Source organism: Triturus cristatus, chromosome 6, assembly GCF_964204655.1.
Source record: "Triturus cristatus chromosome 6, aTriCri1.1, whole genome shotgun sequence".
Taxonomy (NCBI): domain Eukaryota; kingdom Metazoa; phylum Chordata; class Amphibia; order Caudata; family Salamandridae; genus Triturus; species Triturus cristatus.
Window position 1 is genome coordinate 107,038,838 of NC_140589.1, and position 8,941 is coordinate 107,047,778.

The window sequence follows — 8,941 nt, forward strand, 5'->3', positions numbered from 1 at the left end:
AATAAACACCTCCTGCAGAGCAGACCACACATCTCAACAGTGATGATGAAGAGGACACCCTGCACATTTGCCCAGATACCCTCCAATGGCTTGTGGACAGCCTCCACACACCACCCCCAGGAGCATGGCAGCCCAGCTGACCCCACACCCTGCACAGACCACACAGCAGGAAGCACACCACCACAGCTGGCTCACAGGACCCCCACGAGCAACACATGGAATTCCAACATTGTGTGTTAGGGTGCCAGGAGAAGATGGCTGATCAGCTGCAGATGGGGTTCGACCTCATGGCAGCCAAACTCGATGCCATACGTGGGTGTCTGAGTCCCATCAGGGACCACTTACAGTCCCTAACGGACACCCACTGTCCGCACCATGCTCAACAACAATCCTTGGCTGACCTCGCTGGGGCCATTACTCGCATACAAGAACTGTTTAGTCAGACAGGCTCCAGCGATGACAGCATAGAGATTGTGATTGTGATATTTTGTTTGGACTTTCAATGGTGAATGATTGATTCTGCTTTTTCTGTACTCACATGACTGTTAGTTGTTGAGATTCTGCCGCATCAGGCAAAGGATTTGGCACTGATGCAGAGGACAATGGAGACCATGGAGCCGATGCAGGCTGGAAGTAGGGCTGCCACGGCTGAACACCAGCGAGATGTAGCAGGGATCTTCCATGCCTTGCAGGTCCTCGTCTTGCCATTGCTGCCACCCAGCCTGTCCCAGATAACTGCTGCTGGAACTTCGACACACACATCTTTGCCCCCTGATGTGTCATTGGCACGCAGTGATGCAGCCCTATCACCTTCGCACCCTGATGTGTCAGTACCCCACAGTGATGCAGCCATAACACCACACACACACCTGACACACCGGACACAGACGACGCCTCAGAGGAGCAAGATGTGGAGGGTAATGACTGTGTGATGAAGGAGGCAGTAGCATCCGTACCCGCCACATGGCCTGTCCCTGCCTGGTTCAGCCCTATGCATCATGCCCTGGAACAACACCTCCCACTGTCCCCCGGAACACTCTGCGACATACACCTGGACCCCAACATGGCCTGCCATATCTGCTCTTGTACCAATGACACAGCAATCCGGCTGCGGACTGAACTCTTTCTCTTCAGATTAACCTTGCATTCCCCCAAGGACTCTGGTTATCCCACCACTGGGCAACCACGTTATGTGGGCATGAACTGGCCATGTACCCCTCCAGCTCTGACACTCCCCAGAATGTGAATAAAACATTCCAAATCACACAGATGTGTCATGTCTATGTTCACTCACGTATACAGGTATGGATGGATGTAGGCACATTGATTGCACAAAAAGGTACACCCTGGTAAATGTCATCAATGCGCATGTTTGACCCTGACCCAACTTAGCCCCACGTCCATGTATGATAAAGGGCTGTGTGTAGACATGTCAGAATCGGTAGCACGCCTGAAGTATTGTCCCCCATCGCATGTGGCTACAGAACATCTCTTCGCATGATGTACTCACACACATCAGTGTGGACACAGTCTGTTTTAATGGATCATATTGATCCACATGGCAAGAAGTGGGACACCATACTCACATTGCTGAAGACACGTAAGAGCACAGGTCTACTAGCAACTATCCCAAACACAATGTCTGGCTCACAGAGGGGGAGCTGCCAATAGGGATTCCCCACCAATGTACATGCAGCAGTCGGTCCCTCCCTTCGTACAGACAATGCTCATTGAGGCACAGGATTTATCATACTAATCAACACTCATCACAGTTCTACACTGGTAAAGTTGCGTAGACTTTATTAGCATGTGCGTGTCAGTACCGGCAAGGAATGGGCCCCAACAGGCAGATAAATGCTTAAGACACTTACAGGCAGAATGGGAACATGTCGAGGTGCAGGAAATGGGGAGGCAGGAATGAACACATATCCTTATGGATGGCAACGTCTCAGCCCACCTTGATTTGCTGGTCGAGTCATGTGATGTTTGGCGTCTGCTCATAGCCCGTGGCAGGGGACACGACTCTCAGCCCATGTGATCTGCATGGAGCTGCACCACTGGACTGCGCTGACTGTGTGCTATGCTGACAGTGAGCAGGTGAAAGGGACCAACAAGGTCACATGTCGTGCTACATTGCCATGTGTGTAGTCTCCTTCCAGCAGTATGTCAGATTTGGGAACTTTGCCAAACGACGCTGTGCAGCACCACCCATGGGGCTGCATCACCTTGCACAGGTGTGTGACAACAGGCGTAGGTGCACGCACATGCATTCTGATTCCCTGCGAATGCAGACATGTCCACTGTTGTTCTGGCTTATGGGACCATTCCTCCACAATGCAACACGGTGTTGGGACCTGTGCTCTGGGTGTCAATCAGTTGTGCCTGTAGGAAGGTAGTTACTTGTCCATGAATGCGAGCGCAGCTTCATAGGCACAGAAGTACGTCGTTCTCGAGTTCAAGGAACACGAGGGAGAGCCAATCCATTAACTGGTCCAGACAGATGTGCTCCGTTCACGACGTTTCGCCAATCCACAACACAGCCCAATAAGGGAGCGTCTCGTTGTGGTCACTGCACACAATGACTTGTGCAATATCCCATCCACTACTGCCAGCTCATACGCCACAGATCAGGGCATCCCATGCATGGGTATCCCGGTTGCACTCCTGTTCGTGGGCCAACAGGGGCCGCACTCACAAGTCATAATCCAGTACAGCTACTGTTGTGTTGGATATGCAGACCTCCATGGGCCACTCGAATGTGCATGATCGACAGTGGAACCAGGGCTGGACGCATGTGATGTACGCAAGCCGGAAACTCAGACGGTAACTGATTCGCAAAACTGCCATTGGCAGAGCTCCCAACAGATGCAGCATTCGTGCACGGTACAGGTCCACGTGACAGGGGTTGTGCATGTTCCCGGGATTGCCTGCAATTGCGTTTGTTGGTCTTGTACCGCCAGCACTCCTCAGACCGGTGGATCTGTGTACGATATGCCACAGTTCGGAGCAATGAGTTGTATGTATGTTTAACGTTTGGACGTATGGGTTGTTTTTTCCCAATGTGTTGGGGGCATGCAATGCAGGTGTAGCTCGAGCAGGGACAAGTGTGTGGACACGTTGGTCTTTCATTAGCACAGTTCGTGGTTTTGGTATGGTATCTCACTCAGGGGATGCTGGGCGCATTGAAGACCAAGGTCGGAGGTTCGGAGTCCTTCTGCTTTGTGTATTGAGACAAAGGAGCTTTCATGCCTAATTTTAGTCTGACTACTGCTTGCATTTCTGAAATGTGATGTGGCCTTCGCGCTGAAATTGTTGCCAGGCCTTAGATTTAGGGTGCATCAATTGCGAAACACAAGCAACAGTTGGCATGTATGAGCCAAGGGCCCGATTGTCCTTGTGCTCCTTGTTCAGTCTCTCTCTCTCTTTCTCTCTCTCTGTCCTTTGATGAGTGCCTGACATACCTTCTTATCTTGGATATTGTCTTACAGGCTGTCACTTGCAGATTGTCCTGGGATGACCCGCCATGACTCTTCCAAATAGTTGTTTGGAGAGAAATTTGATTGTGATATTTTGTTAGGACTTTCAATGGTGAATGATTGATTCTGCTTTATTTGTACTCACATGACTGTTAGTTGTTGAGATTCTGCAGCATCAGGCGAATGATTTTGTTCATGATTTCGTGATGTTGATGTGCAATCTCTTGGTCCAGGGGTGCCCGGTGTAGGGCCCTGGGGGGTGGTGGGTAGTGGGTGGTCCGGGGGTGGGTGGCGGTGGGTGTTGTGGCCCTCTTGGGGTCCGAGCTGCATGATCATTGGCTCCATGGCATCTGTTGTTCTTCAGGTGTGGCTCTGGGCTGGGCTCCCTTTTCTGGTGCAGGTTGTTGTCCGACTTTGCACCAGGTCAGAGCAGGTGTTAATTTCCTGCTGCGAACACGCCTTATCGCATGTTTTGTGTTCTTATCGCAGATCTTTCTGGTCGTGGAGAATGTTGAGGTGTGGTGTTGTCGCGGCTTTTTGCTCTGAAACACCTACTCTGCATCTCATTAGCGATAGTTGCCGGGGTCATCCCTGGCAATGTTTTTTGCGCCTGCTATCGCATGTAAACTGGTGGTATTGGATGTTAGCACCTGCTTGTGAATGGGGCGATGAATTTATCGCGACTTTGGCTGAGATAAATTGTTGATAACTCGGCGATAGATCCTTGAGAATATGCCCCTAAATGTTGATTACGAAGGAAATTTGGTGGGCGCAGCCCCTTTGCCCAAAGCAAGAAACCGCCACTGACATGGGGCCATATTCCTTGAGTGCCTCGGGGGCACCAAGGGCATTTGCACCTGCTTTGCGCGCTCCCGGGCACATTGGTATTACAGAAGGGGCCGCAGGCGCCTGTGTGTCCCCTTCTGTAATACCGATAGCACTGGTGCACATAATGCATGCAAATGAGGGAATCCCTTTGCCTATGCCCCGCGCCGTATTGCAGGTGCAGAGGCAAAGAAGCTGTCAGGAGGTGCACCGCCTGATAGCCCACTGGAGTGGGGAAAGGGGGGTCTGTTTGATCTCTTAGACATCCCCTTGTAGGTGTGTGTAGTCAACACTGAGTAACACGGAGCAGCTTCAAGGCAGTCGCTCTGTTTTTCACCTGAATCTGCTGCCCCAGGACAGCTCGAGTTCGGGGCAGCGCATTCACTATAATGCAGCGCATTTTCCTGGTTAGCACTAACCAGGAAAATGCACCCATATCGTAATTAGGCCCCTGTTGCCCACTTTAAAGTGGAGGAAGCTTCTAGAGGTACCCCAGGCATCCCCTTCCTCCTTGTCCTGGCCACAGCTTGTCTTTGTGATGTGCAAGTGTGGCAGGTGACAGCCTCTCCCCCTTGTTAATTCCGAATGGCCCATCCTGCCAATACCTATCTTCCCTTTGTCTCACTGTCTGGGAGCAAAATATAAAGACCAACTTATAGCTACACCTAGTCATGTAAGCCAGTTCCCAGGTGGAAGCTACAGTTTATCAAATGTAATAATGTAACTCCAACGTTATTCTATGGGAGAGGTAGGCCTTGCAGTAGGAAAAAACAAATGTAAGACTTTTTCACTACTAGTACATGTAAAACTCAACATACCTGTCCTAATTTTTAAATACACCACACTCTGCCGGATGGACTGCTTAGGGCCTACCCTAGTGGTAACTTATGTATTAAAAAGGAAGAAAGGTTTGGCCTGGCCAATGGTTTATTTGGCACATTGACATAGCAGTGTAACACTGCACACACAAGCTCCAATGGCAGGCCTGAGACAAGTTTAAAGGGCTACTTAAGAAGGCATAAGCCGTGCTGCAGGCCGGCAAGCAGCAATTAAATTACAGGCCTTGGGCACATGTAGTACCACTTTACTAGGGACTTCATAGTAAATTAAATGGGCCCATTGGATGGAAGCCAGTTTTGCCATATTTTAAGGAGAAAGCACAAGCACTTTAGACTTGTCAGCAGTCATTCTGGTATTCCTAGAGACTTATTTAAAGGAACTGGGAATTAAATGACTTTCTCTCTACACTACATTGCTCTCCTCTATTCTGCCGTTGGATTATTGCTTGGTTATGTACTCATTCCGTTAAGGACTGGGACAAGGCAGACGGATGGATGAGGAGGTAATAAACCGGTCACGTACTGGTAATCTTCATTACTCTGAATCCAGGTCTTTCTCGTCATAGTCCTGTTTCCCACCCTCCTTGGGGATGAAGATCAACTACCAAGATAGTTTAATGTTCACCTGCTTGGGTAAGTACAGGAAGTGCATCATTGCCAGACTTCTTTTGTGTTCTTCAGCAGGAGGCAGTAAGTGGTCGCAATAGTGTGTTTTTCCTTAAGCTCAGGTAGGTTTTAGCATTCAGTGGTGAGAGTGGTCACTCATTTAGTTAAGGACTGTGACAAAGAAGGGCTGGCCTCGGAGTTTTAAAGATTACCAGTAAGTAACCAGGTCACTGAGGTTGGTGGAGGAGGCAATAACATTACTGTTAAGATTTATAGGAGAGAGGCTGATTAGAGCTTGTGCAGCAAGATGTTTCAGAACAGAACTTTTAATGTCCTGAAATCAAGGATTTTTTTTTTCACTTCAATAAATGTTTTAATATGACTGGAGACTATTGAGAATGGATCAAATGATGATCAGACCTGTCCACAGGAGATGTATCCCCAGATGAGATCAAACCACCGGTAGCGATTATGAGATCCTGGGCGTGCCCCTTGATGAGTGTTGACTTAAGACAGTGTGCGTATAATCAATTCCTGAAATAAACATCATAAGAACACATTGACAGCAATGTTTTTCGAGTCACCACAGTGGAGGTTGAAATCACCTAGAAAAAGTTTATTACCACATATAAGCGGCTGCTTGATCGTGCTACATCCACTCTTCAAGAAAGATTTAATTGTACCTCGGAGGATGATAGATAACAGTAAGGCTCAGATTTACAAACGCTTTGCTTAAGGTTTGCTTTACTTTTCTAACGCAATCCAATCTTTTACGTCAGATGGTAAACCAAAGTAATGCAAATCTGTGCAAAGCGGTCCCTGTGCTTCAAGTGGGCATTCTATGGGTGCTGCAGGTGCGCTTCCATGCAACGACCCACGGGTTTTGACGCACATTCCCATCTACAACGAAGTGTAGAGAGGGATTCGCATCAAAATCCTAGGCCTCCTCAAGACAGGCATAACAAGGAGAAATGTTCATTTCTTTTAGTTTTTCCCGACTTTGCATGTGTCTTGTGTTATTCAGCGCACACACAAAGTGAAAAACACCTTAAAGAATACTTTTTGTAAAGCAAGGCACCCCTTCCAGCACAAAACCTATGGTTCCCACAATGCAGACACCCTTCCACTATAGTGTAAAGGTGTCTCCCTTGGTGCTTGGCAGCCACAAGTGCACCAGTCCACAGAAAGAGCAGAACAGCATCCCATCTTAGTAGGAATGGCGCTGTTCTGCTCTCTCCCGTTCAAGCAACTCAGTGCGTGCAGCAACTTTACTTGCTACCCCGCGTTGCGTAACTTCTATGTAAATCTGGGCCCAAGTCTTGACAGAGAGGAATGCTCCACTCTAGCTTCCTTGACGAAGCACTGGAAGGAGGAGTATGAATTAGTTGCCATCTTCCTGCACTAAACAGAATGTTTGGGTGTAATAGCAACCCCTCCTCCATGTCTGTCCTCACAATGAACTCGCATAATAGACTAATTGTTCAGGAGCAGAGGATCCATGTCTTGGTGTGTACATGCACGTCAAAGTTAATGATAATGCCAGCAATTTCCAGTCTGTTTCACTGCAGATCTACAGCTTTGTAATAGAGAGTTCAGGTGGAATTCACCTTTTAAACAAAGGCTGTGGCTAAAGATCTTCTTGGATCTGGGTGAGGGGGCTGTGATTCACTTTCTTTGGGGGATAAAAATTTACTAGCAGCCTATGACCATTAACAATTGAAACAGTCAAACTCGAGACAGGTCCATCAGATGAAACGTCTCCATTCAAGACAGGAACCGCAATGGTTGTAGCTGAGGAATGAGGATGATGATCTTAACTTTTAAGAAATCATGTATATTCATTTTGGAGAGGAGGAAACTTGCTCTACCGGGCCAAGGGTCCTGGTTGTTTCTTGGAATAATATTCTGGGCATTACTGTTGTGGCTAAGTGAGGGAGCCGAGAGGGCGAGCGACAGAAGAATCTACTGAAGATTAAACATGTGGGGGATTTTTTACTTATGTTATGCCAGTGTGTCTGTGATGCAAAGCTTTGCGTTAATTTACTTACCATAATGAAAGACTGTGTGCACAGCCCAATTGTATGGCACCACATTAGCACCAATGCAACCATACAAAATTGGCTAAGAGGTCAATCTTGCAAAGGAGGTGTCCCAAGATAAGGGATGAGTTGAGCTGTGGGCCATATTGGATGCCATTTCCTGCAGGTCTGAGTTGACAAGGTAGTTGGTTGATGAGCAGGGTAAGCCTGAGGTAGGCCCTTTATCAGTAGGGTTAAGCCGGATGTTCCCAGTTGTTGTGTTTGAAATGTTTCATAGATTTAGAAATATTAAGTGAGTAAAGTTTTTGAAGTAGTTCTAGCTCATCTTAATCAGTTGTTTGGAAAGTGAGGTAAGTTAGATGGAACGATAATGAGCAAGGTATTGGTTGCAAGTTGTGTAGGGCTCCAATTCTGATCCTAGAAAACTAATCCCAACTAACCACAGAGTAATACATATAAAACAAATTAATAGCAGTGCATAACACTGATGAAAAGTTAAAACTCCCAAGCAATGTGATAATAAATCTCTTTTGAGGATTACTCAAAGGTTAAAGACAAGTCTGTACAAAAATACACAATGCGAGATTTTGTGGCCAGTCTCCATCTTCCTAGCACACAACCAATATCAACTCAGCATATCACTCGCTCTTGGGCTCTCACTTGGGAGTCACATAGCAACCATTGGACATCATATCACTTACTGTGCATTAGGGCAATATTTGCTTTGGCGTCGACAAATCATACCGGCCTGTAAGCCAGTCCTCCACATCTTGGTTGTGTTACCCAGCAGCCTCAGCCATCATCCTATGTATCCAGAAGACAAAGACTCCACAGGCACCTGCAGTCTCTCACACAAAAGGTACTGCTCAGTCATCTGTGTCTCGCACCTGGGAATGTCATTAATATGACAGGCAAGGGGAAGGCAAATTCTGATATTTCCTGAAAAGCAAAAGAAAACTTGGGACACTACCACAGGTTTGCTGTTTTTCAAATTTTTTCAGTCTAGTGGCACCCAAAGTAGGACCCAGTGTTAGACTTTCTTTATTAAATTTGCATCCTAACAAACCCCTGGAGCTCTGCTCGCAATAGTTCATTTTAAGCCCAGCAACATTTTGGACAGACATCGGAGAAGAGGAAGTTTTCTGGGAATGTGGCT

General features: G+C 47.5%; 1 long non-coding RNA gene across 1 annotated transcript in view; it reads right to left on the reverse strand.

Moving 5' to 3' along the window:
- The window catches only part of LOC146816464 (uncharacterized), a 38,579-nt gene extending 29,877 nt beyond the window's left edge, over positions 1 to 8,702 (reverse strand). Inside the window, exon 1 of the long non-coding RNA XR_014962448.1 lies at positions 8,487 to 8,702. This is a non-coding gene — a long non-coding RNA (uncharacterized LOC146816464). The remainder of the gene's footprint in view (positions 1 to 8,486) is intronic.
- Positions 8,703 to 8,941: the final 239 nt, after the last annotated feature.